Source organism: Gymnoscopelus braueri (genome assembly GCF_963280865.1).
Source record: "Gymnoscopelus braueri genome assembly, chromosome: 1".
Taxonomy (NCBI): Eukaryota; Metazoa; Chordata; class Actinopteri; order Myctophiformes; family Myctophidae; genus Gymnoscopelus; species Gymnoscopelus braueri.
The window spans coordinates 5,741,350-5,768,911 of record NC_137603.1 but is presented as its reverse complement, the minus strand read 5'-3'; the positions used below and the strand labels follow the sequence as shown (position 1 = coordinate 5,768,911).

Genomic DNA, 27,562 nt, shown 5'->3' with positions numbered 1-27,562 from the left:
TTAACTCTGACATTACTTTAACTGTACCATTACTGAACTCTGACAAAAACTCTAACAATACTGTAACTCTAACATACTGTGACTCTAACATAACTTTAACTCTAACATTACTGTGCCTCTAACATAACTTTAACTCTAACATTTCTGTAAGTCTGCCTATATTTTAACTCTAACATTACTGACATCTAGCATAACTTGGCCATAATTTTAACTCTAACATAACTTTAACTCTAACATTTCTGTAAGTCTGCCGATATTTTAACTCTAACATTATTGACATCTAGCATAACTTGGCCATAATTTTAACTCTAACATAACTCAATCAACTCTATGAAAACTATAACATTACTTTAACTCTGACAAAAACTCTAACAATACTGTAACTCTAACATATTGTGACTCTAACATAACTTTAACTCTAACATTACTGTGCCTCTAACATAACTTTAACTCTAACATTTCTGTAAGTCTGCCGATATTTTAACTCTTACAATACTGAACTCTGACAAAAACTCTAACAATACTGTAACTCTAGCATATTGTGACTCTAACATAACTTTAACTCTAACATTATTGTAACTCTGTCATGACTTTAACTCTAACATTACTTTAGCTGTACCAATATTGTAACTCTAACATTACTGACCTCTAGCATAACTTTTATTCTACCATAACTTTAACTCTAACAAATACTGTAACTCTGCCATTACTGCAACTCAGCCAATATTGTAACTCTTACGTTACTGAACTCTGACAAAAACTCTAACAATACTGTAACTCTAACATACTGTGACTCTAACATAACTTTAACTCTAACATAACTTTAACTCTACCATTACTGTCACTCTAACATTTCTGTAAGTCTGCCGATATTTTAACTCTAACATTACCGACATCTAGCTTAACTTGGCCATAATTTTAACTCTAACACAACTTTAACTCTACCGTTACATCAACTCTAAGAAAACTATAACATTACTATAACTGTACCATTACTGAACTCTGACAAAAACTCTAACAATACTGTAACTCTAACATACTGTGACTCTAACATAACTTTAACTCTAACATTACTGTGCCTCTAACATAACTTTAACTCTAACATTTCTGTAAGTCTGCCTATATTTTAACTCTAACATTACTGACATCTAGCATACCTTGGCCATAATTTTAACTCTAACATAACTTTACCTCTAACATTTCTGTAAGTCTGCCGATATTTTAACTCTAACATTATTGACATCTAGCATAACTTGGCCATAATTTTAACTCTAACATAACTTTAACTCTACCGTTACATCAACTCTAAGAAAACTATAACATTACTTTAACTCTGACATTACTTTAACTCATACATGCCTTTAACTCTACCATAACTTTAACTCTAACATTACTTTAACTGTACCATTACTGAACTCTGACAAAAACTCTAACAACACTGTAACTCTAACATACTGTGACTCTAACATAACTTTAACTCTAACATTACTGTGCCTCTAACATAACTTTAACTCTAACATTTCTGTAAGTCTGCCGATATTTTAACTCTTACAATACTGAACTCTGACAAAAACTCTAACAATACTGTAACTCTAGCATATTGTGACTCTAACATAACTTTAACTCTAACATTATTGTAACTCTGTCATGACTTTAACTCTAACATTACTTTAGCTGTACCAATATTGTAACTCTAACATTACTGAACTCTGACAAAAACTCTAACAACACTGTAACTCTAACATATTGTTACTCTAACATAACTTTAACTCTAACATTATTGTAACTCTGCCATAACATTAACTCTAACATTACCGTTACTCTGCCAATATTGTAACTCTAACATTACTGACCTCTAGCATAACTTTTATTCTACCATAACTTTAACTCTAACAAATACTGTAACTCTGCCATTACTGCAACTCAGCCAATATTGTAACTCTTACGTTACTGAACTCTGACAAAAACTCTAACAATACTGTAACTCTAACATACTGTGACTCTAACATAACTTTAACTCTAACATTACTGTGCCTCTAACATAACTTTAACTCTAACATTTCTGTAAGTCTGCCGATATTTTAACTCTAACATTACCGACATCTAGCTTAACTTGGCCATAATTTTAACTCTAACATAACTTTAACTCTACCGTTACATCACCTCTAAGAAAACTATAACATTACTATAACTGTACCATTACTGAACTCTGACAAAAACTCTAACAATACTGTAACTCTAACATACTGTGACTCTAACATAACTTTAACTCTAACATTACTGTGCCTCTAACATTACTTTAACTCTGACATTTCTGTAAGTCTGCCTATATTTTAACTCTTACAATACTGAACTCTGACAAAAACTCTAACAATACTGTAACTCTAACATATTGTGACTCTAACATAACTTTAACTCTAACATTATTGTAACTCTGCCATAACTTTAACTCTAACATTATTGTAACTCTGCCATAACTTTAACTCTTACAATACTGAACTCTAGCATAACTTGGCCATAATTTTAACTCGAACATAACTTTAACTCTACCGTTACATCAACTCTAAGAAATACTGTAACTCTGCCATTACTGCAACTCAGCCAATATTGTAACTCTTACGTTACTGAACTCTGACAAAAACTCTAACAATACTGTAACTCTAACATACTGTGACTCTAACATAACTTTAACTCTAACATTACTGTGCCTCTAACATAACTTTAACTCTAACATTTCTGTAAGTCTGCCGATATTTTAACTCTAACATAACTTTAACTCTACCATTACTGTCACTCTAACATTGTTGTAACTGTACCATGCTATATCTAACTACTTTTGTATACATACCTGCACATGATCAGGGAGTAACGATACACTCAATGAAAAAACTATTCAAAAACACAATCTAGGATGCTCTGTAAAACACAAGACACATTATAAGACACAAATTATGACAAGATAAAACACATCAAACCAAACTGACTTCACACTTCACACCTCAGACAACCCAACTCACAATAAAACATTGTGATACACATCACTTGAAGCTGCTCCCCTGAGAAGGGGACAAGGCTACACTACTGTAACATCGTACTAGCATTGAAAAGGAGAGACATAGAGACAGAGAGAGAGCACAAGAGATGAAATTACACTTTATGACACCTCATTGCACTTTATGACACCTACTCTTCACAGATAAGTAGATCCAAACAGACAGACAGACAGACAGACAGACAGACAGACAGACAGACAGACAGACAGACAGACAGACAGACATGTGTACACAGACGGGTAGCCTCCGAGAGCCAACTTCTAGCAAAAAGGTGTGAAAAACCATTGGATGGGGTAAGAGCAATGATGGGAGGGAGGGATGGGGCTAGTGGAATCCCCCTGTCCTAGTTTTTTATTACAAAACCCTTGTCTCATCAGAGCTTGTAGATCTGCTGATTTTCGGAGCATTTTTGAAAATGTGTCTGTACCACCCTTATAACAACACTGTAACACTGTAAGAGTAACATTAAAACACAATAAAATTAATGTCGCTGGTTCATGGTTGGAGTTATTTACTGATCCAGTTTAATAAAAACAGCAACATTTTAAACTTAGACCAACTTAAAACACTGTGTTTGGCATATAATACGTATTATAAACTACACATGAGGATTTATAAAACATGTGCAGTCATATTTTATTATTAATGAGAGATTGCTAGATTATTGTATGTATGCGTGCAGTACCAACTATGACCAATAGTGTTCTATGAGGGAGGGGGGTAGTGGGAGACCCCCCCTCTAACTAGCTTTAATTATGACACCTCCCGTTCAGACACTGCTGTGGGCCCAATAAAACAAGCTCTAACACGTACGTGCGAAAAAGCCCTCAGCTTGTAGATCAGCTATTTTTTCTAATAGCCTAGATATAAAATAAGGCTATAGTGGTTAATGTATGTTTTATAATGTAATAATTTATATTTGCAAAGTATCTAGTAACTTTTCAAGTTAAGTTTTAAAAATAATTGTAGTGGAGTAAAACAAGACAAAACTACACTATGTGTGGTTGCACCTGTGGGCCCCCAATAAAACAAGCTATAACACCATAGGTGTGAAAATGCCGCTGTCAGAGGGACAACCGGCCCTGTTCCCCTACGGTTTGATCCCATTGGTTGGAATTAATCACCCAGCATGCAATTGTGAAATTTAGCTGTGTATTCTGCTCTTCTAAAACCATGCGTCATACTGGTAGTGACTAGAGCCATATTACAGCATCTCCCCTCTGTTACACTGAACTCGAGTCTATGTTCTGGGCCCCCCATGGGGGCTAAGTCAGACTCCACCTTTAACTACCATCGCTACGGCCGCTGTTCAAAGAATATTATATATAATTAGTGTTAATTCATTTGTAGAAAAACAAATGAAAAAAAAAATTGATTTATAGAGAAAGATCTATAAGGGTCCATTTGGTTACCAACTCTTCATTATTTAACTGGGGATCGCCTGGAACCCCTATCAAGGACCACTGATGGTCCTATGTTTTGGTATTACACTATGCATTGTGACATCATGCTAACGCTATTAGCATATTAGCATATTAGCATATTAGCATATTAGCTTAACATGTTATCCCTTATGGGTAGGTTTTGGTATTGCACTGTACATTGTGATGTCATGCTAACGCTATTACCATATTAGCATATTAGCATAGCATGTTAGCCCCCTAGGGGTAGGTCACTGTGCCCTGTGACATCACCGATTTTAATTAAATTGACTGAGTAATGAAATAATCAATCTGAAATTATTAATTATGGATTATGGATTATGGACTGTCAAACATGCCAAGAATGTGAGGAATGTCAAACATGTCAGGAATGTGCTCAACAGCGCCACTATTTCCCCTAGCGGTAGGGTCAGGTACTGAAATTATGAATTATGGATTATGGAATGTCAAGAATGTCAAACATGCCAAGAATGTGAGGAATGTTAGGAATGTGAGGAATGTGAGGAATTTCCGGTTTGTGACGTCATGCTAACACAATTAGCATGTTAGCATTAGCATTAGCATGTTAGCATTAGCATTAGCAACAATGGTGCCCTTATATACTACTTGTGTGTGTGTGTGTGTGTGTGTGTGTGTGTGTGTGTGTGTGTGTGTGTGTGTGTGTGTGCGTGCGCACGTAGGTGACTGTTTGAGAAGTAGAATGTTTGAGAAGTCAGTGGCCCTCATTTATCAACGCGGTGCAGACCAAATAATGGGCGTACGGTGAGATCACCGCACCTTTCGGCATTTATCAATATATCCTGACGTGGGCTTCATCCTACCGTACGCTGAAATCTCACGTCTGGTAGAGAGCAGTTGTTGACGCTGGCTGCGCCCGTTTATTCCATTGTAGACCTGCGGAGCAACATTGTCTGACTGTCCTACAGGCATCTGGACACATAATCCACTCCTAAATGTATATCTACACTAATAAATAATCCCTGTGAAAACACAACATTTTATAAAGTAATTTAAACAAACTGCTTTAACAGTCATTCAGATAAGATTGTAGATCTGGCTGCATGGAAAATAGCAGATGTACAAGCTCACAAGCCAGCGTCGCATCGCGACGCATTGTGAGCTTGTAGATCTGCTATTTTCAAAATATACAGCGCTTCTGCGAGAGCACTCTCGGGAGTTTAGACCGGTGCAGCGGCGCTGCTGTTATGTTTTCATGGCCACCGGCCGGGAGATCAGACATTTAACCCACGGTCCTACACACACCAGCCTTTATCCATTAATGTTCTCTCCAGACTATCTCTCATTAATGCGGAGCGGGACGGGACTCGCCCGGTCCGAGTCTCACTGGGAAATGGGAATAGCCTACATGACGGCTTTATTTTAGTGTAACTCGAACGCGCACTGCTCGGTATGGGTTAAATAAATTAATATACAAACGTATTCCATTCATGGCGATGTGATTGGTATCATAATGTCATTCATGTAGGCTAAAAGTCTACGTGACAAAGTTGTACCGCTACGGTACGGAATACATGTGTGTGTGTGTGTGTGTGTGTGTGTGTGTGTGTGTGTGTGTGTGTGTGTGTGTGTGTGTGTGTGTGTGTGCGTGTGCGTGTGTGAGAGAGAGAGAGAGAGGGGCTTGTGCATGTGCGTGTGTGGCGAGGCGAGCGGGGGAAACTCTTTCTTATTGGCTTTTCATGATGTCTTCTTTAGTCCATGAGCCAGACAAGATTTCATTATCGAAAGAGTGGGCAAAACCATACCTATATTAAATTGTTCATAGGGTCAATACGAGTAAATAAATATATGATAACCTTTCCACAGGAGCAGCTTTTTCATGGTTATCACACATTTTGTTATTTTCCCCATACGTACATGACAGGTGAAAAGATTACAAAATTTTAAAAAGAGTTATAATAATGAAACTTCCTGAGTTGATTACTTACATGAAGACGATGATTTATCGTATTACAAGTTTTCTGAAATTGTATATTTAAATATGCAAATTAGGCATTTAGTCCATGAGCCAGAGCCCCAAAATTGAGCCAGATATTGAATATTCCCTCGTTAAAAACCTTTGACTCCAACATCTTAACAAAATTAAATAAGTATGTTGACTCTGGCTTTGTCCAATGTTCAATGTTGATTCTGGAAAGTTATGCAAATGTGGGCATATTTTCCTAATGCCTAATTTGCATATTTAAATATACAATTTCAGAAAACTTGTAATACGATAAATCATTGTCTTCATGTAAGTAATCAACTCAGGAAGTTTCATTATGATAACTATTTTTTAAATTTTTTTCACCCGTCATGTACGTATGGGGAAAATAACAAAATGTGTGATAACCATGAAAAAGCTGCTCCTGTGGAAAGGTTATCATATATTTATTTACTCGTATTGACCCTATGAACAATTTAATATAGGTTTGGTTTTGCCCACTCTTTCGATAATCATTGCTCAATTTTGGGGCTCTGGCTCATGGATTACTTTGGTCGTATTCTGGTTCTTCAATCTTCATGTCGTAAAATCGGGGCGTTTTGAGAATATTTAAGGGCGTGTTATTTAAATGACGCTCGTTTTCAGCCGTGGCATTTATCAAGGCTGGGACCAAATGTACGCTCGGATCAGCTGTGTAGGATGCGTTGATAAATGTGACTTCCACGTTGGTGTACGGCCGAATATATGGAAAAATATACGCCGGTTTATACGCTCCGTTGATAAATGAGGGCCAGTGTGTCTGTATGTGTGTGTGTGGCATTTCAACAGCCACATACACACACAAAAAGCCCTGCCTTAGCACCCTGCCTGAGCACCTGTTCTGACAGTGCTTGGGTAACAAATTATTAATAACATCAGGTTAATGTATCTGTGTGTAATACATGTACTGAACTGTGTGTGTGTGTGTGTGTGTGTGTGTGTGTGTGTGTGTGTGTGTGTGTGTGTGTGTGTGTGTGTGTGTGTGTGTGTGTGTGTGTGTGCGTGCGTGCGTGCGTGCGTGCGTGTGAGAGACTATACACAGTGTATGTATACAGTGTGTACTGTATGTTGGTACCTCAGTGTAACAGTTCAGTAACACATTGTACTGAACTGTATAGCAACTCAACCTAATTTTAATCATCATCTAATTAGATGTAGCAGCTTCCCACATAGTGGCGTACCCACTGTAGAGGCAGGACATCCGGTCGCCTGCCCAACTAAGATCTCGCCTCCCCTAGAAAACCCAAATAACCCAAAAACTTGTCATTGCGTGCCCAATGTCCTCAAAGTCACGCATCCAACAAGCTTTGAACTGAGCAGATTGGACCTTCCGTTGCAGAGATAATGGCCAAAACAATCTTTTTATCGCCGATTTTCGTGGGGGTGGGTAAAAAAAAAAGAAGAAATTCCAGGGACGGTACTGTTCCCACAATGTCTCATGTCACTATTCTGTACATTCTTTCTAGATGTATGTGTGTAATTGTATTTTACTTCAAAATGAATCAATCAATCAATCAATCAATCAATCTGTGTGTGTTTTGGCAGTGGTGTTTTGGCAGTGGAACAACTGACTGAACAGCACAGCCCGGACTGAAATCAGAGACTGACCAGAGACAGAGAGCTTTGGAGACCAAGGTAACGTCCAGATGTTTATTCAAATCTCTTCTCTCCTCAGTGTCTGTTCCTATACGGATAACCATTGTTCTGTTTGATCTGTAATGAATCCTCATAGAACAGTTTACTACACATGTTGTCCTCCATTCTGTCAAAGAGTTTTATCATTTAAATGTTGACATGCATGTTTTTACTGTTTGTGTCCACTAGGTGGAGAATTGCTCTGACGCTCTCGGCCAAATCCAGGATCTTATGGCCAAAGCACCCTGGACCAAACCCCTGTCAACCTAAACATCCTGGACCAAACCCCTGTCAACCTAAACATCCTGGACCAAACCTCCGTCAACCTAAACATCCTGGACCAAACCTCCGTCAACCTAAACATCCTGGACCAAACCTCCGTCAACCTAAACATCCTGGACCAAACCCCCGTCAACCTAAACATCCTGGACCAAACCCCCGTCAACCTAAACATCCTGGACAAACCCCTGTCAACCTAAACATCCTGGACCAAACCCCCGTCAACCTAAACATCCTGGACCAAACCCCCGTCAACCTAAACATCCTGGACCAAACCTCCGTCAACCTAAACATCCTGGACCAAACCCCCGTCAACCTAAACATCCTGGACCAAACCCCCGTCAACCTAAACATCCTGGACCAAACCCCCGTCAACCTAAACATCCTGGACCAAACCCCCGTCAACCTAAACATCCTGGACCAAACCCCCGTCAACCTAAACATCCTGGACCAAACCCCCGTCAACCTAAACATCCTGGACCAAACCTCCGTCAACCTAAACATCCTGGACCAAACCCCCGTCAACCTAAACATCCTGGACCAAACCCCCGTCAACCTAAACATCCTGGACCAAACCTCCGTCAACCTAAACATCCTGGACCAAACCCCCGTCAACCTAAACATCCTGGACCAAACCCCTGTCAACCTAAACATCCTGGACCAAACCCCCGTCAACCTAATTATCCTGGACCAAACCCCCGTCAGTGGTGGACAGTAACGGAGTAAATGTACTTGAGTACTGTACTTAAGTACAGATTCTGAGGATATGTACTTTACTTGAGTATTAGATTTTTTTAATACTTATTACTCATACTTGAGTACATTTCCATGAAAGCCTGGAAAGTACTGAGTACTTTTAGGTTGGCAGTTTCTTTTTTCTTCCCTAAAATGCAATTGGTCACACCCACACTTCTGCTCTCACACTAGCCGTGTTTCTGGCTTCCCCCTCCGCTCACCTCTTTATTGAGACATTTAGATCGTGTCAAAGGTCATGTCTCACACAGGATCTGACATGAATTTTGACCAGATGTATTAGTATAGGAAATCAAAGGTTGTATATGGAGACCAAGCAAGTCAACTTGTCTCTGTGCCGTCTTGTTTTGACAGGGTGAAGTTCGCCGCTGTGCATGTCGACGTCATCTTGTTTTGGTGAAGTTAACGGTTGTGCGTGTGGGTACATATGAAAATGCAGACAACAGCTCCTCTTTGTGACCACAAAGAGGAAGGCTGTAAAGTACCGAGTACTTTTAGGTTGGCTGTTTCTTTTTTCTTCCCTAAAATGCAATTGGTCACACTTCTGCTCTCACACTAGCCGTGTTTCTGGCTTCCCCCTCCGTTCGCCTCTTTGTTACATCTTGTATGGGTGTATGGGAGTAAAAGTTCTAGCCTGATAAACCCTCCCTCCGGAAATCTCATTTCTATTTGATTCCAGGAGTGAGTCTGGGCTGATCGCCCATTCTGCAATATCGGCTGCAGGCTGGAGTTGGGCGGGAGTAATACCGTTGACTGACAACCCCTTCAGCCAATGATATTTTTTCCCCTTCAGCCAATCAGCAGTTCACCAGTCTAACGGGACTTTTGAGAAAGCCATGCCCAAAATGGGTTGCCTTATTCGGATACATGGGTGTCACTGCCCACCCCTACCGGTTCTCTAAATTTTTATTTTTAAATAGGCTTTGTCATGATTAATTGACCACATATATGAAGTTAAACAACTAAATTCTATCCAAACGATTTATTATAAGTAAATTCCGTGCCTCAAAATAGAAGTTAGAGAGCTTTTTGAAGTAAAAAAATAGCAGAGATTATAGCGGACAAGAAAAAGATGGCTGCCGTTCGTGTTTTGGGCTCACTCGAACTCGCCACCTGATTGGCCAACTGTCGCTGTCAATCACAGAACGATGTGCGACGACGCTGATAGGCTCGGTTAGCTGGTAATTCCACTAGAAACCCCCACAATGGGCTATCAGGCCAGACTCACTCCTGGAATCAAATAGAAATGAGATTTCCGGAGGGAGGGTTTACCAGGCTATAAAAGTTCTGGTTCCTTAGTCATTTCTATTTTCGTTTTTATAGGTGTTTCTGCAGGCTTTGTATAACGTAGTGGTTATACAAGCACATCAGTGCATGCAGTGCAGGTGGTTTCATAGAGTTACTTCTCTGAAACAAGAGTTACAAGGTCCTATAAATTCATTGTGAAAACATTTCAGCAATTCATTGATATAAAAATTAAGAGATTTACTTCTACTTTTACTTTAAAATTTTAAAAGCACTGTACAAATAATGACATGAGATCTACTTCGAGGCACTATGTAACTTTTTTTAATGGATAAAATGTAATTTTGTCCAATCTGTATGGTAGAGTATGTTAATACAATATAACTTATACAATTGGGGCGGCTATATTTTGTCTCCCTGCTCTTCTATTGAGACATTTAGATTGTGTCAAAGGTCATGTCTCACACAGGTGAGATGTATTAGTTTAGGAAATCAAAGGTTGTATGAGACCAAGCAAGTCGACTTGTCTCTGTGCCATCTTGTTTTGACAGGGTGAAGTTCGCCGCTGTGCATGTCGGCGTGATCTTGTTTTGGTGAAGTTAACGGTTGTTCATGTGGGTACATATGAAAATGCAGACAACAGCTTCCTTTTTCTGACCACATCCTCTTTACTTATGAGCTGGTGAAAAAATATGTGTAATCACTGTAATCAAAACGCCCTTCATGACAGTTACTCTATGCATTTATTCTTTATTTTTATTTTGTTTTAGAACAGACGGTCTCAGTTTAAAGTGAGCTACATGTCCTAATCGTTGAAGCTGAATATTATTGTATCTTGACAAAAAGGTCACAGTTGATGGCCCTGGATCTGATAATTTGTACCAAATAGATTTTCTTTATCAGATTATCACCAAAGTACATTAAGAACTTGAATATAATTAATGTGATCTGAGTGCAGCTTTGTCAGCGATGCGTCACTCATGTGTGACTCCTGTTATTTCCTCATTAGAAAATAATAATCTTTTGAGGCACTGGGGTTCACGCTGGTCCCGAGGAAGACTAAGCTGACCTCGCTTTTGCTGTGGCGGCCCCAAAGCTGTGGAACAATCTCCCCCCAGATCTGCCAAGTCCATCAAGATTTTTAAGTCCTTACTAAAAACTCACCTTTTCTCTCTGGTTTTTAACAACATCCACTCCTTAAAAAATCCTATTTTAACTCCTATCTAACGTTTCCTACCTTCTGTGTACATAGGTGTAAATACAATCTCGTTCTGTGTCTGTGTCTCCTATATGCATACATGTTATGTATTTTATACATGTTATGTGTATTGTTCTTTGATTTGATGTATTGAGGTTGTGTGTGTGTTAAAATGAGCTCTAAAATATAAAAATGCCAAGAAAGCCAAAGTATGGGTATTTAACACAGAGGACATCATTGCCACTGCCAACAGGACAGTGCTAGAGGTAGTCGAGTCGAGTCAAAGGACGTTTACTTTTACTTAAGTATTTTTAAAAGCATGTACTTTTGAATACTTAAGTATATTTAAAAGCAATTACTTTTTTACTCTTACTTGAGTAACATTTTGACTGAGCTACTTTTACTTGTAGTGGAGTAAATTTGACCAGGAGTATCTGTACTCTTACTCAAGTACTGGGGTTGAGTACTTTGTCCACCTCTGACCCCCGTCAACCTAATTATCCTGGACTAAATCCCTGTGTCAACCTAAACATCCTGGTTGTGGGTTCGAATCCACCGCAGTGCATCTGGCTTTGCGAGCGTCTATACGCCAACACGATTGACCCATGTTCTGGGGAGGGAAGCCGGACGGGGAGGAGGGGGATATATGTCACTGTACGTACTCCTATGGGCTGGGGGGGCGGAGCCTCTCAGCAGGGAGTGTTGGGTGGGAGGAGTAGGTCGAAGGCTCTACGATCTCCCGGTGGGGGCTCCTCACCGGTAGGTGAGTCAGATACAACAGTAGTGACAAGTTGATAACACCACAGGTTAATTGGGCAGAAAAGGGGGGTTAAAAGAAAAAGAGAAAAAAAAGAACATGACACACAGACTGGCCTGCTTCTGGCCTACTTCTCGATAGCACCGGTTCTCAACCCTGGTGGGCCGTGGGGATATTGCAGGTGGGCCCAAATATTTGGATTAAGACTTTAATGAGAATATAACGTTAATATGTCAAACAACATGTCATGGTATATTTTTCCTTTAAAACAAAAACAACAAAAAAACTTTGAGCTTATATGTAGAAAAACTTGATTTTCAACTTTTATTTTGAAAAATAACAAACTAATATTACATCTGGGGGAAACTAAGTACATGCTTTTATTTAGATTTTTTTTTTTGGGGGGGGGGGTATTGTTGTTATTGATATGAGACTTTTTTAATGGCTTTGACAATGTGAGGGTGTTCATTTTGAAAATAAAATAGCTTTTATTTTTGAAAAACTATATTTGGAGAAAAATGTATGGAACTTTTATTTTTTTAACTGGGTTTGGAAATTGTATAGCTATAGCTTTTATTGTGAAACATGATGTCTGGAGCTTTTATTTAGAAAAACAATATCTGGAGTTTTTACTTTGAAAAACTATGTGTAGGGCATTTATTAAAACTGTCTGGGGCTTTTGATATAAATATAAACCAATCTGGTTTAACCAATCTGGAAATGGGGCAGAGCTAACTAACACCAATGAGGAACAAGGAGAGACAACTCCAATGTTACAGTACATTATTAATTATCAGGTGTGTATGCTAATGACCGCTTATGTAAAGCAGGCTGTAGACTGGATCACACCGGTCTGATCACAACCAACACTCATTAACATAAAGGTGAAAGTGTATGATTGATAGACACTTCAAGAACCACTTCATCAACCTTATCTTCATATAATTGGTCCACACTAATGCTCATTATTTATCTTATCTTCAGATATATATAATTGGTCCTCTGCTCTGTCTACTCACTCTGTGTCTCATAGGAGGGCTGTGGTCAGTTCAGAAACCTGCCTACCAGTGACATCATTGGTATGCAGGTTTGGTCATTTCAAACACGATTTCAAACTGTATTTACTGCATTTTAGTAATGCAAGAACAATGATTATATGAAGATAAGATATATATAATATTTTAATGAGCATTAATGAGGACCAGTTATATGAAGATAATATATAGGGGAGACCAGGGACAAAAGTAACACTTTTTGTATTTGCCTTCATAATTCACAGACTACTTGAAATATCCTAGTCATCTTTTGCTATAAGAAACATATATATGTGCCCTAATTAATAATACAATTTTTAAGCTTTCACTAATAAGGACAAGACTAAAATATAAATTTGAATGCAATGAGTTAGAGTGTTACAATTGCCCCCGTGAAGGGGGCAGTGGTAACAGTGGTTGGGGGCAATTGTAACACTGTAAAAATAAGTCATATTAATACACTTTATCTCAAATAAAAGCACATCACTAAGTAATTATGTATTTTTCATAATTTAACAGTTTTACTTACGAATGTTTTATAATAATATTACAATAATATTATCAGGGTTTCCTGCAGGAAAAAAAGTTAGGCCCAGTGCTTGACTCTCGCCCAAATTGGGCGTTTTTTAAAGGAGAGATCCGGACATTTTAAGTGTTATCTTTGATGTGTCGCTAATCACTCACCAACATTGAAAGGGACGTTGAGTTATTCCAGAGAGTCCCCTGTCGTCCAGTCTGGCGACCCCCTCCGTTGGCATAATGGGAGCCCGTAAGAGTGAGAATCGTCTATTATAACCGATGCAAAGTTAGTTTTTTCTCTACTACTGCTCATCGTGGAGTCTCATGATACTCAAACATGCACTGAATGTCGCGCACGAGCTATCGTTCGTGCAGAACGAGATGACGCTGGTTGCTTGTTTCTTCCACAGACGCCAGGTTCTGTGAGACAGGGGACTCTCTGGAATAACTCAACGTCCCTTTCAATGTTGGTGAGTGATTAGCGACACATCAAAGATAACACTTAAAATGTCCGGATCTCTCCTTTAAGGATTGTTTTTAGGAATTAATTAATTCTTATTTTAGTCACATTTATTCAACATTGTGTTTAGCTTTGTACCAGTGTCAACCTCATCCTGTTTTTATTTAGTCAAGTTTTAGTTGTTGTTAACTGCCTTCCTTTCTCTCATTTTGTGTTAACCTATTCTAAATACAAACCCATAATCATAAAGTCGTTGTCTTGTACTCTTTTATCTTTAATTTTTGTACTGGTTAAGTACAGAGTTTCAAACGTTGGATTATGGAATCAAAATAGATCTAACAGACTTGAATTACACATATTTTACAGAATGAATTTAAATATAATTGTCCACTATGAGTGTGTGTAGAAAAACACACTTGAGTCACTCAAGCCAAAGGACAGTTAAGTCTACTGTACGACCACAATGCAGAAATTGGAAGTTGCATGCAAAAGTTAATATGTTTCCAGTGGTGTAAAGTAACTAAGTACATTTACTCAAGTACTGTACTTAAGTACAATTTTGAGGTATTTTACTTTACTGGAGTATTTCCAATGTTCAGTACTTTTACTTCTACTCCACTACATCTAAGAGGCAAATATTGTACTTTACTACTTTTACTCCACTACACTTATTTGAAAACTTTAGTTACTAGTTACTTTGTAGATTTGTTTTGACTATTATTACAAAACATACATTAACCACTTCAGCCATATTTCGGCCATTTGAAAATAGCTATTTTCTCTGCTATTTTCAAAAGATTTGTATACATTTTATACATTTGAAAACTTGTGAAATGGGACATTCTGCATAATGAGTAGCCTACTTTCTACTTTGGTACTTTAAGTACATTTTGATACCAATACTTTTGTACTTTTACTCGAGTAAATTCAGAATTTCAGATTTTTACTTGTAGTATTGATACTTTTTACTACATTGCAGTATTGATACTTTTACTTAAGTCAAACAATTGAGTACTTTTTTCCACCACTGTATGTTTCTCCCCTTTTTGTTGTGATGACAGTAGTGCTGGCTCAGCTGTTACAGGCCACCAGTATGGTATCATACGTAGGGGTGAAAAACTGTATCAAATTAATTAATTAATGTGATATATAAAAATATATATTTTAAAAATAATAATAACTAGAAGGTACTGTTCCTGAAGAAACAGTGTGGGATCGCTAAGAATGTTGATGGTATTGAGTATTGATAGTGTTAGAGTTAAAGGTTTGAAAGGTTTAAAGGTTTTAAAGGTTTTAAAGGTTTTAAAGGTTCTAAAGTTTTGAAAGGTTCTAAAGGTTTGAAAGGTTTGAAAGGTTTAAGAGGTTTGAAAGGTTTGAAAGGTTTAAGAGGTTCTAAAGGTTTGAACGGTTCTAAAGGTTCTAAAGGTTCTAAAGGTTCTAAAGGTTCTAAAGCTTTGAATGGTTCTAAAGGTTTGAAAGGTTTGAAAGGTTTGAAAGGTTTGAAAGGTTTAAGAGGTTCTAAAGGTTTGAGAGGTTTAAGAGGTTCTAAAGGTTTGAAAGGTTTAAGAGGTTCTAAAGGTTTGAAAGGTTCTAAAGGTTTGAAAGGTTCTAAAGGTTTGAAATGTTCTAAAGGTTTGAAAGGTTTGAAAGGTTTAAGAGGTTCTAAAGGTTTAAGAGGTTCTAAAGGTTTGAAAGGTTCTAAAGGGTATTTACTTTAAATTATTTTTAGTCACTTTATTTACTTTAAAGTATTTTTTACTAATTTTTACAACTTTTAAGTATTTTTACTAATTTTTTCAACTTTTAAGTATTTTTACTATTTTTTTCAACTTTTAAGTATTTTTACTCATTTTGAGTACTTTTAAGTATTTTTACTCAATATAAGTACTCTTAAGTATTTTTACTCAAGGTATTTACTTTAAAGTATTTTTAGTCACTTTATTTACTTTAAAGTAGCTTTTACAAATTTTTACAACTTTTAAGTATTTTTACTCTTTTTATCAACTTTTAAGTATTTTTACTATTTAAAAAGTGAAATATCTCTAAAAGTACAAATTATTTCAAAAAATTCTAATGGTAGCCAATATGTCCTAAGTAGGCTGAACGTTATAGAGTTGGAACGGAGTTTCTATCTAAAAGTATGAATTTCTCCATTGAAATGAATGGGAGTTTTTTAGAAGTAAAAAGTGAAATATCTCTAAAAGTAAAAATTATTTCAAAAATTCAAATGGTAGCCGACATGTCCTGAGTAGGCCGAACGTTGAAGAGTTGGAACGGAGTTTGTAGCTAAAAGTATGAAGGACTAGTTAGGGGCCAAAAAACTGTACCAAAAAAAACGTTGAAGATAACAGTAGTGTGATCGCTTTAGCGATCCCACAATAATCAATTTTAAGGGGTGTCTCCCCCTCCCGACCCCCGAAAAGTGCTTCTTGTGTGTGCTTATTGTCCCAGTGAAATGACCCATACTCTGCTGCCCCCCACTGATAGCAACGAGAGAGTTTAGCTTACAGGGTAAAAAAAAACCGTGTATCTATTAAAAAAAAAAACACTATTATTTTCGCTGACTCTGATATATGTATGTCATACAATGGCATCAATAACCCGAGAGTTATGGGGTTTAATAACTCCTTACATGCACACTCATACTGCAGCTGACATAGAAAACAGAGCATTCTCTCCGTTCAGATTATGTTTGTACAGAGACCTGCAGAGATGGTGGATGCAGAGAGAGGGAATAGAGCTCTTTGCAAGGCTCAGGCCTCCCTCACACAGTTAAAACAAGCGTTTTGTCGCTGCCTTATGCCTTACGTGAGGCATAAGGCCGGTTCAATTCATTCCCTATGGAAGTCACGTGTTTTGATAAAGCTGACTTGCCTCGCCGCTCTCTGGCTTCACCCCCCCTCCCCGAACGCAAGTCAGCTTTATCAAAACACGTGGCTGCCATAGAGAATGAATTGAACCGGCCGACATACTTACACATGTGTACATGCGCAAGTATGTACACATTTGTAGTATGTTTTGTTTGATTGATGTACTTTTTTTAGTATGACATGAGAAACAGTACATGGAAGTACAATTCACAATACAAGGTCTACTAAACTGGATAACTCATACAAGCACCAAGCTTGTTTAAAATGAGTTCCCACGCACACAAATCATGATGACATATAAGAGACAGACAGATATACACTACTATACAGAACGTCATACGATCAGCTTACAGGTTACTGACTACATGACTGACTGCTTACTTATTTATAGCACACATTTTGGGCCAGGGTTCCCTGTGAGACCCTGTTTTGAAGGAGGGGTGACAGCCCCCTGGGGCCTTTGCCAGGACTGTGTAGTGTGTCGTGTGTCAGTACTGCCTAACCAGATTCTATTGCAGTGCTGGTTTGGAGGGTGGAGTCGGAGATGATCAGTGGAAGGGGAGACACCTGGCCATTGTCTCCTCAGGCACTAGAAAAGACCTGCTCTACAATGCTCTGTCTCTATCAGTCCTCAGGCCACAGGCACGGCCACACTGAAGAGCAGTTGTGTTGATTTCTTAGCCTCACTTCCAATGGGCAGCATGTTTCCCTGCCTGGTTTAGTTTGGAAACTCATTTTGATGCTTTCTTAAATTATTCACCACTAGTCCATACCCGGTGAAGTGCGCAGGCGAAAGTAGTTTGTGGGGTTATCCCGCATCCCGTCGCGGTGGGACCCCGCGTCGCGAACAAATACACACACACACACACACACACACACACACACACACACACACTCTGTGTGTGCTGGTGGCAGACGACAAGAGTATAATTCGACGCATGCGCAGTTTGATCATTCGTCCCATAGCTCGCGGGGCCATCCCACAGCTGGGCAGCCGTAACCATCTCGTCATTCTTTTCACACAAAAACGCGGATAAACAGCTGACAGTTGGGGAAATCGAAAAGCGGGCTTCGCTGTTATAGGTGCACATGGTAATGGCAATGGCTGTGTGCAAATTCAGATCAATTGCTCCAGCCACTGAGGAGAACCGCGCAGAACATTTTTGGTCTCACCACCCACCACTACAGAGTTGTTTTTTTCTCAAATTATAGGAGGATTTGTTAATATTGTAACACTTATTTATGCATTACCTCCGTGTCGTTTCCCCCATTTTGTTATGGCCTGTGATATCCTGCTAGCGTCATGTGTTCATTCACTCTGCACCTGACTGGATGTCAGCTGTTGATGCAGTATGAGGCATGAGCATATTATCTTGTCATAAACCATGGTTCGATTCCAGGACTCAGAATTATGTGGACTCAGCATTGTGTTGAAGTGTCCCTGATCAAGACACTAAACCCCAAACTGCTCCCCGAGTGCTGCACTAATGGCTGCTCACTGCTCCTAGGATTAGTGATGTGTCGTTCATGATTGATTCGTTCAAAAGAACTAGTTCATTGCCGTGAATGTGAACGAGCTTGTTCACTTTCTGAAACTGTTATGTTCACGCTATAGTTAATGCCCCCCATCCCCTCCCCCCCTAAACAGGACGGGAGGGCGGGCTGTACGCACAACGTAATAATAACGCTCCCGCGATGGTGTTTTTCCCTAGAAAATAGCGCTACTGAACGAGAACGTGAACGAATCATTTGAACAAATCATTGCCGTGAACGTTAACGATTTTTTTCCCCCACCACTACCTAGGATATGTACAATGCAGAGGACAAATGTCACCTATATACAAATATGCAGTGACAAAAGCCCCCCCCGAGGTCAGACAGATCATTTTCCAGAAACAACCCCGCCCCCTCCATGACTGACAGTGACACCATGTGATCTGGAGAGGCGCCTCCCTGTTGTAATGTCTTTTTAAGAGATTATACTTTTTCAAGTGACAGTAAAATGATATACAAGAGAAGAGACATACTGAAGAAAGAACAAACAGAGAGACAGACAGAAGACGGACGTTTTGTTTTGGAAACTTCTGACAAGAGTGAGTAGAAAGAAAAAAGCAACATTTATAATAATAATAACAACAACAATAATTAATAAATGTAATAATAATAATACTGCATTATTATTATCATCATAATAATAGTAATAATAATAATAATAATAATTATTATTATAATGATCTTGACAAATGTTTTATAATAGACAATCATGGACAAACACAATAGACAATGGGCAGCATATTATTTCCCTGCCTGATTTAGTTTGGAAACTCATTTTGATGCTTTCTTAAATTATTCACCATTTGTTAATACACTTAACACTTAATTATGCATTACCTCCGTGTCGTTTCCCCTTTTTTGTTATGGCCTTGGAGCCAGACCATAACACCTGGTAGCCTACTAAACAGGTATAACACCTGGACCATCGATATCCTGTCAGGGTCATGTGTTCATTCACTCTGCACCTGACTGGACTATGTCAGCTGTTGATACAGTATGAAGCATGAGCATATTATCGTGTCATATCACCAGATCCTAATGTATAATCTGGTGAACCAATGCAAATGAGAGCCCGCCTCTTAACCCATGTTGGGGGCGGGAACCCCTATTTGTATACCTTTCAGGACAGGAACCCCTTTTGGGGTTGTTGATGCTATGTTATGTATGTACAGTATTATAGCAATATACATTTGTTGTAATTTTTGAATATATATTTGAAGTTTTTCAGAAACCGGCCGCAGGTCTAAATGGGTTAATGCAAACTTGAGCGCCCACCTGGGAAACCAAACCATGGTCTGATTCCAGGCCTCAGCATTGTGTTGAAGTGGTCCCTGCTCAAGACACTTAACCCCTAACTGCTCCCCGAGTATAGTGCTACACTAATGCTGCTCACTGCCCTCAGGAAGCGAACAGCGTTTTCCCAGTGACTTGCAGGCAAGGGGGCGGGGGGCCGGGTGGGGAGCGCAGTCAGGGCACAGACGGCTGTGTTGTTGACGGACAACCGACGGAACGCTTATGAGAAACAACAAAAATAAAACCTGCCGAAACAGTTGCGTGCATTAGCGCAAGATGAGGATAAAGGAAACATTCAGTCTAAATGTCCAGTTTGCTAATTCACAACTACTACTACTACTACTACTTTTGTATTTGAAACATTACATTTCTCTAAATATTATAAACTTTCATGACAGTCTAAGTACAAATATCATTTATGAAAAGGCTACTATAGGCTACAGTGAAGGACTGAATGACGGAAACTTATTTTTTTTTTACTCTCTTGGTGTTTTGTTGTATTATTATTATTATTGATTATCTGGCACATGTATCTGTTATGAAAGAGAACGGCTATAGTCCTTTGGAAACCATAAACCTACGTAGGCCTACATCTAATTGAGTTGCCATATTTACATATCCTTACAAATTCCTTACATTACAAATCCTTATAAGCTATTATATTTCTGGGATGCATAGTAGCTGGCGTGACCATCCGTTGTCCGTCAACAACACAGCCGTCTGTGCCTTGACTTCTGTGCCCTGACTGCGCTCCCCCCCCCCCCCCCCCGCCCCCGCCCCCTTGCCTGAAAGTCACTGGGAAAACGCTGTTCGCTCCTAGGATGGGTACAATGCAGAGGACAAATGTCACCTATATACAAAAACACCCCCGAGGTCAGACAGATCATTTTCCAGAAAAACCCCGCCCCCTCCATGACTGACAGTGACACCATGTGATCTGAAGAGGTGCCTCCCTGTTGTAATGTCTTTTTAAGAGATCGTACTTTTTCACCACTTACTGTCCCTTCATTCTGAGGTACAGGTGTACATGTTGTGCTTTTCTGCAAAAACTTCTTTTTTGTTTTCACTTAAATTAAGTGACGGTAAAATGATATACAGAGACATACTGAAGAAAGAACAAACTGAGAGACAGACAGAAGTCGAATGTTTTGTTTTAGAAACTTTTGACAAGAGTGAGTAGAAAAAAGCAATAATAATAATAACATTAATTAATACATATAATAGTAATAATAACTGCACTATTATAATAATAACAATAATAATAATAATAACTAGAAAATGTGCTCCTCGGAGCACAAGTCTCCGCCAGCAGACCCGTGCTATTTTAATAGCACGGGTCGTCTTGGTAGAATGCGCGTTGTTTTTGGTGTTCTGCAGGGGCGACTGAATATGTAGTGTCTGCATCTAAAAAATGTTCTTCTTGAAGCAATGTGTCATATGGGAGTCATCGTAATTGACTGGTTTGTTCAAATGCTTGTCTGTCTTCTTCATCTTCATTGTCTTGAACAGTTTCAGCAGTTGATTGGTGTGTTTGATCTATGTCAGTTTTCTCTAGTGCTACATAATGTATTTGATCAAGGTGGCCAATTGTTACAGTATTAAGACTTCGGCCTTGTTGTGGGATCAATTCAACTCTATAGTCCTCTTCTGTGTTACTGTTGTAGATGAGTATGCTTTCTTAGCTTTGGCCTTCTGCGCCTTTGCTTGACCAATGTTAGGTGTTCTCAGAGGGACACACACACACGCACGGACGGGTGATTTGTACTGGAAGGTACTGTTCCAATCAAGACTGATTGATCCTGTCTTACCTCACTTCAAAAAACATAAATGGCTTTTTGAAGTGACACACCTATTTATAGGATTTTATTTCGTCATGCGTCCCTCTAGCCAATCAAAGGCATTGGTGTCAACATATTGACACGTGTCACGTGGAGCTTGACCAATGTTAGCTTGGCTAGGAGGGAGGTGAACACACGGTGGGACGAAGCGAAAACATACTCTCCGCCTCCGGCGGAGACAATAATAATAATAATCATTATTATTATTACTAGAGGTTTGGGCCCTCACATCTAGATGTCAGTTGTTCCTCTCCCCTCCTCTCCTCTCCCCCCTCTCCTCTCCTCTCCCCCTTCTCCTCCCCTCCCCTCCTCTCCTCTCCTCTCCCCTCCTCTCCTCTCCATTCTCCCTCCCCTCCTCTCCTCTCCGCTCCTCTCTACACACTGTCATGCGAAGTCCAGCATAAACGTTATGCGAAGCCCTGCCCCTCCTCCCCTCTCCCCCCTCTCCTCTCCATTCTTCCTCCCCTCCCCTCCTCTCTTCTCCCCTTCTCTCCACTCCATTATCCCTGTAGACAATAGACAATCATGGACAAACAGTAGACAATGGGCAGCATATTTCCCTGCCTGGTTTAGTTTGGAAACTGTCATGGGTGGCTCTTGCCACGACAAATAATAGGGGAGGGAGACCAACGAAAAGTGTAACAAAGTGTATTTATTAACTAATAAACTCATAACAGGAAACTAAGAGATAACTGAACGTAAAGTAACATGATAACAGTAAGGATCCAATGAGGTGTGGAGTCAGTAAATCAGTGGTGTAAGTGTGGATGTGTGGAACATGGTGTAGTGCAGGGTGTGTGGATGGAAAGAATAATCGAATAGGACAAAACAGAAGCATGGGGAGCCGCTGATGAAGACGGCAGTCCTCTCTCCTCTGGATCTCATCATACACTCACTGATCATGGGCTGGCTTTTATAGATTCCTGGAGGCACCGGGCCCAGGTGCTCTCCAATGAGCCATTAGCAGATTGGTAGACTGCCCCACCCTGTTCACCTAGAAGGAACAGCATGAGCAGAGCAGACACTCCTATAACACTCCATATAAGGGAGTGGGGCATCACAAAACTCATTTTGATGCTTTCTTAAATTATTCACCACCATTTGTTAATAATCGTAACACTTAATTATGCATTACCTCTGTGTCGTTTCCCCTTTTTTTGTTATGGCCTTGGAGCCAGACCATAACACCTGGTAGCCTACTAAACAGGTATAACACCTGGACCATCGATATCCTGTCATGTGTTCATTCTTTCTGCACCTGACTGGATTATGTCAGCTGTGGATACAGTATGAGGTATGAGCATATTATCGTGTCATATCACCAGATCCTAATTCATAATCTGGTGAACAAATGCAAATGAGAGCCCGCCTCTTAATGCAAACCTGAGAGCCCACCTGGGAAACCAAGCCATGGTTCGATTCCAGGCCTCGGCAATGTGTTGAAGTGTCCCTGAGCAAGACAATAAACCCCTAACTGCTCCCAGAGTGCTACACTAATGCTGCTCATTGCTACTAGGATGGGTACAATGCAGAGGACAAATGTCACCTATATACATACATACAGTGACACAAAGACTCAAAGGTAGATAGACAGATAATTTTCCAGAAACAACCCCGCCCCCTCCATGACTGACAGTGACACCATGTGATCTGAAGAGGTGCCTCCCTGTTGTTTTTAAGAGATTGCACTTTTTCACCACTTACTGTCCCTTCATTCTGAGGTACAGGTGTACATTTTGTGCTTTTCTGCAAAAGCCTCTTTTTTGTTTTCACTTTAAAAGTTGATAAATTAAGTGACGGTAACATTATATACAAGAGAAGAGATATACTGAAGAAAGAACAAACAGGGAGACAGACAGGAGACGGACGTTTTGTTTAAGAAACTTCTGACAAGAGTGAGTAGAAACAAAAAAGCAATAATTAATAAATGTAATAATAATAATAACTGCATTATTATTATCATAATAATAATAATAATACTTATTATAATGATCTTGACAAATGTACAATATACAATCATGGACAAACACAATAGACAATTAGGACTCTATGTTCAACAATATGATAAACAATTACAGACTTATTGTCGAGTCCGGGGGCGTCGCGTCATGAGGGCAAGTGGGGCAGCTGCCCGGTCAGTAAAGATCCTGCCTGTTCTATAGCTGCTCAAACTCCTGGGCAAGATTCCCCAGGGAAAAAAAGAAAAAATCAACAAAACAACATTAGCAGACCCTCACCCTCTTCTGTTGTAACCAACCACAGCAAGTCACCTTTGTTTTCGGCCGAATTGTAAGGGCCATTTGAAAACCGGTTTGGCCGCATTTGTACTTTACTTGAGTATATCCAATTTCCAATACTTTTACTTCTACTCCACTACATCTCAGAGGCAAATATTTTACTTTAACTCCACTACAATTATTTTTAAACTTTAGTAACTGGTTACTTTGTAGATTTGTATTATTATTACAAAATATACAGTAACCACTTCAGCCCTATATCGGCCATTTGAAAATAGCCGATCTACAAGCTCACAATGCGTCACAAATCACGATTTGACGCATTGTGAGCTTGTAGATCTGCTATTCTCAAAAGATTTGTATACAGTTGAAAACTTGAAATGGGATATTTTGTATAATGAATACCTTTACTTTTGCTACTTTAAGGACATTTTGATGCAAATTTTGACCCATTTTAGATTCTGCTTTGCCCAGTCAACATTAGCAGGGATGCCGAAAAGAACTTGCCTTTTGGTAGCCGAGGGTCCACGGGGGTCCTCGCTGCAGCCAGGGGTCCACCGGGGACCCCCGGAGGGCCACCCTTCCTAGGTACCAGATGGGACGAGTGGCCCCGTCCCAGCTCAACGGTACCCCGTTGTCCCTTTCCGAGCCCCGGAGCTACTCAGCAGAGGGGGGTCCCAGGCTCGCCCGGAACTGGGGCTCCTGGGGCGGGTAGAGACGGCCCACGGGCCGCCCGGTCCTCCGAGGCGCACCTCCAGGGCTGGGAGGGGGCCACTACCCCTTGGCACTACCCGCTACCCGTGAATTACGCACAAGGCAGCTGGCACTGTCCCTAAACGGTATATTGTATGGCCGCACTACCCGCTATGCATTATACCGACTCTGCTGCATTATCCCTAAAATGTCTATCTTGCCCGCACACGTTTGGGAAAGCGCATACTAGCGGATTCTAAAACCACCCGCTACGCCACATTCGTTTGGTAGAGCGCGTGTGCGCCTGTCGAGAGTCGGGCCGGAGCGCACAGCGGCACAACATTCAGAGGCTCCCTCTCTCCTAATTCTCAATGAATTTCTGTGATTCTAATTTGTATTGTCAATTGTATTTATATAAGATGATAGTCTATTCAAAGATATAGCCTCAATCTCCAGGCTTCTATTTTCCTTCGCGTTTTGCTCAAAAAGAAAGCCTGGGCCAAGCAGTTGACTGGGAGTCAACCTTTCATTTCCCCCGACTAACCAGAGTGCAGTGGGCGTCGCTCCAAATGTTGTGACGGCAGGGCTCTCAATAGACCATATTCACACGGCGGCCATATTGGAATTTAACATTGAAAGTGCCGCCACCCGGGGTGGCTACTTTCTTTGACTTCATAGAAACATGGCCGCCGTGTGAATATGGTCTATGCTGCACATTGGGGGAGGAGGAGGGGCGCGGAGCGGGGCGGGCGCACAGATCAGTGAACCAATGGTAGCCCACGGATGTTTTCGCCGGAGATTTTGAATCCGCCCCTTTATGCCAGATATCAGACATGCTGGGGCAGGCTAATTCAAAGAAGACAATGATTTGTGCTGCGTGTCGTCGTGCACGATGCCATTCGCTCTGTTCAGCTTCATTAATCCATTGCGCAGGAAATATAGAACGGATTACAATAATATAACATTCTCTATAATCAGTAACATGTAGGTGATAGTTATGTCTTTTATTATGGTTTTATTGAAAGGCAATATGTACTGTACAGTGTATAGTGTCCAACGTTATAACTTAAGTCGACCGCAGAGTGCACTTCAGAATTAAGGGATTGAGAATGTGATTGTCATTACAATTTGGCTGTAATCCACAAAAGTGTGACTGTTCCTTGTGTCAATAAAATGTGTTTTTTATCAGCAGTTGCCAGTTAAGCTTATCAAAGACTAATACAATGTCGTTTGATGTGCGTTTGCTATAACCACACCAGACCATTTTGTTTAATTAATCCAGAACACAAGCAAGATTGCTGTCATTTAAAGTTCTCTATAACCAGCAACGTGTGAGTGATAATTCTGTGTACCAAATATAAATGTATTCCATGGCAACGTCGCTCTTCCATGGGCAGAGAGGGAGAGAGCATAAGGTTGCACTGGGGATAAACGGCTTGTGCAGTCTTCTCTTAAAGGCAATGGCATCTGGCGCGGCGATTGGTTAGATTATTGTAACGCCCAAACCACACCTATGCATAACGTAACGGGTAGCGCCGGTGATAAGGCTGGTGTCCGAAGATAGCAACTTATGCACGGGAACGCCCCTTGCGCAACGCTAAATCCCCAAATAGTGGGTTTAGCCACTTCGGGCTCTAATGTAGCCTGACAGAGCATCGCGGGTTCGAGTCCCGCTCCATCTGTACTTTATGTCTCTCCCATTCTCTCTCTCCCTGTTTCCTGTTCATCTCCACTAAACACTGTCAATTAAAGGCAGAAAAGCCTCTAAAATAAATTGTGAACAGGTAACCACTATTTAAAGGGGTAGTTCACCCCCAAAATAACTTTTTTTCTATTGATTACTGACCATGGAGCCTTGAATTCATAGATATTTTTTTGTTTTTGTCACATTCCTAAGCCAATAATTTGATTATAATAAATGTGTCCCCATTGATTCCGGTAGGAGACACAAATGCATTTGTGTCTCCTACCGGAATCAATGGGGCGACATTTATTATAATCAAATAATAAAGGAAGGAATGCGACAAAAACAAAAAAATATCCATGAATTCAAGGCTCCATGGGGTGAGTAATCAATAGAAAAAAAGTTATTTGGGGGGTGAACTACCCCTTTAACTTGAGGGCTCCAGTTAAACTACTGACATTTTCAAAACGATATGATTAGTGCACCCTGTGCAGCAGCAGTGTCACGACTAAATGACAGGGTTTTCACATGAATACGTTTTGGTTGCACCACTGGAGCCAGTGTGTAAAACCCAATTCATGCACTGATTCCTGTGGAGGTGAGCAATGATCACCTGTATCAAAACAAACGTGCGTCACGCTTGGTACATGCACAGAGCAAGTTATGTCAGGGAACTCAGTGCAGTTGCTGCTGGCCGACCATTGGTCGGTCTCAGCTCCATGCTACTATTCTCAGCCAATCACATACTCACTTCATAATAGAGCATCCTATTTCAATGGGAAAGTTGCATCGCTCATTCCTTGCTTGCCGTTTTTCCGCTGCCTACTGCTGTCTGTGCTGCTTTAAACTTTGCTGCGTTTTATGTACTGGGGGATTCACAGTCCCTATTGATAGGAATGTGCGTTCTCAGAGTACCTAAAGATCCAATTCATCGCCAAACCAAAATAAATATATTGCTCATTGTATATTCAGTAAACATATTGTATCCATTCATCAGTTGTCCTGACTGAACTCATTCCTGCGATGCACTGTGACCT

At 40.0% G+C, this 27,562-nt stretch overlaps 1 protein-coding gene across 3 annotated transcripts in view; it reads left to right on the top strand.

The window, feature by feature from the left end:
* LOC308089722 (carbohydrate sulfotransferase 1-like) overlaps positions 1–27,562 on the top strand; it is a 203,282-nt gene that overhangs the window by 156,815 nt on the left and 18,905 nt on the right. The window contains exon 1 of one of the 3 annotated variants that reach the window (XM_080434604.1): positions 19,240–19,319. The exons of 1 other annotated variant lie outside the window; for it this stretch is intronic. The gene's annotated coding sequence lies outside the window, so the exon portion shown is untranslated. Of the gene's footprint in view, positions 1–19,239; positions 19,320–23,626; positions 23,807–27,562 lie in introns of those variants that run through there. One more of the 3 variants, XM_080434605.1, reaches the window with a different exon arrangement.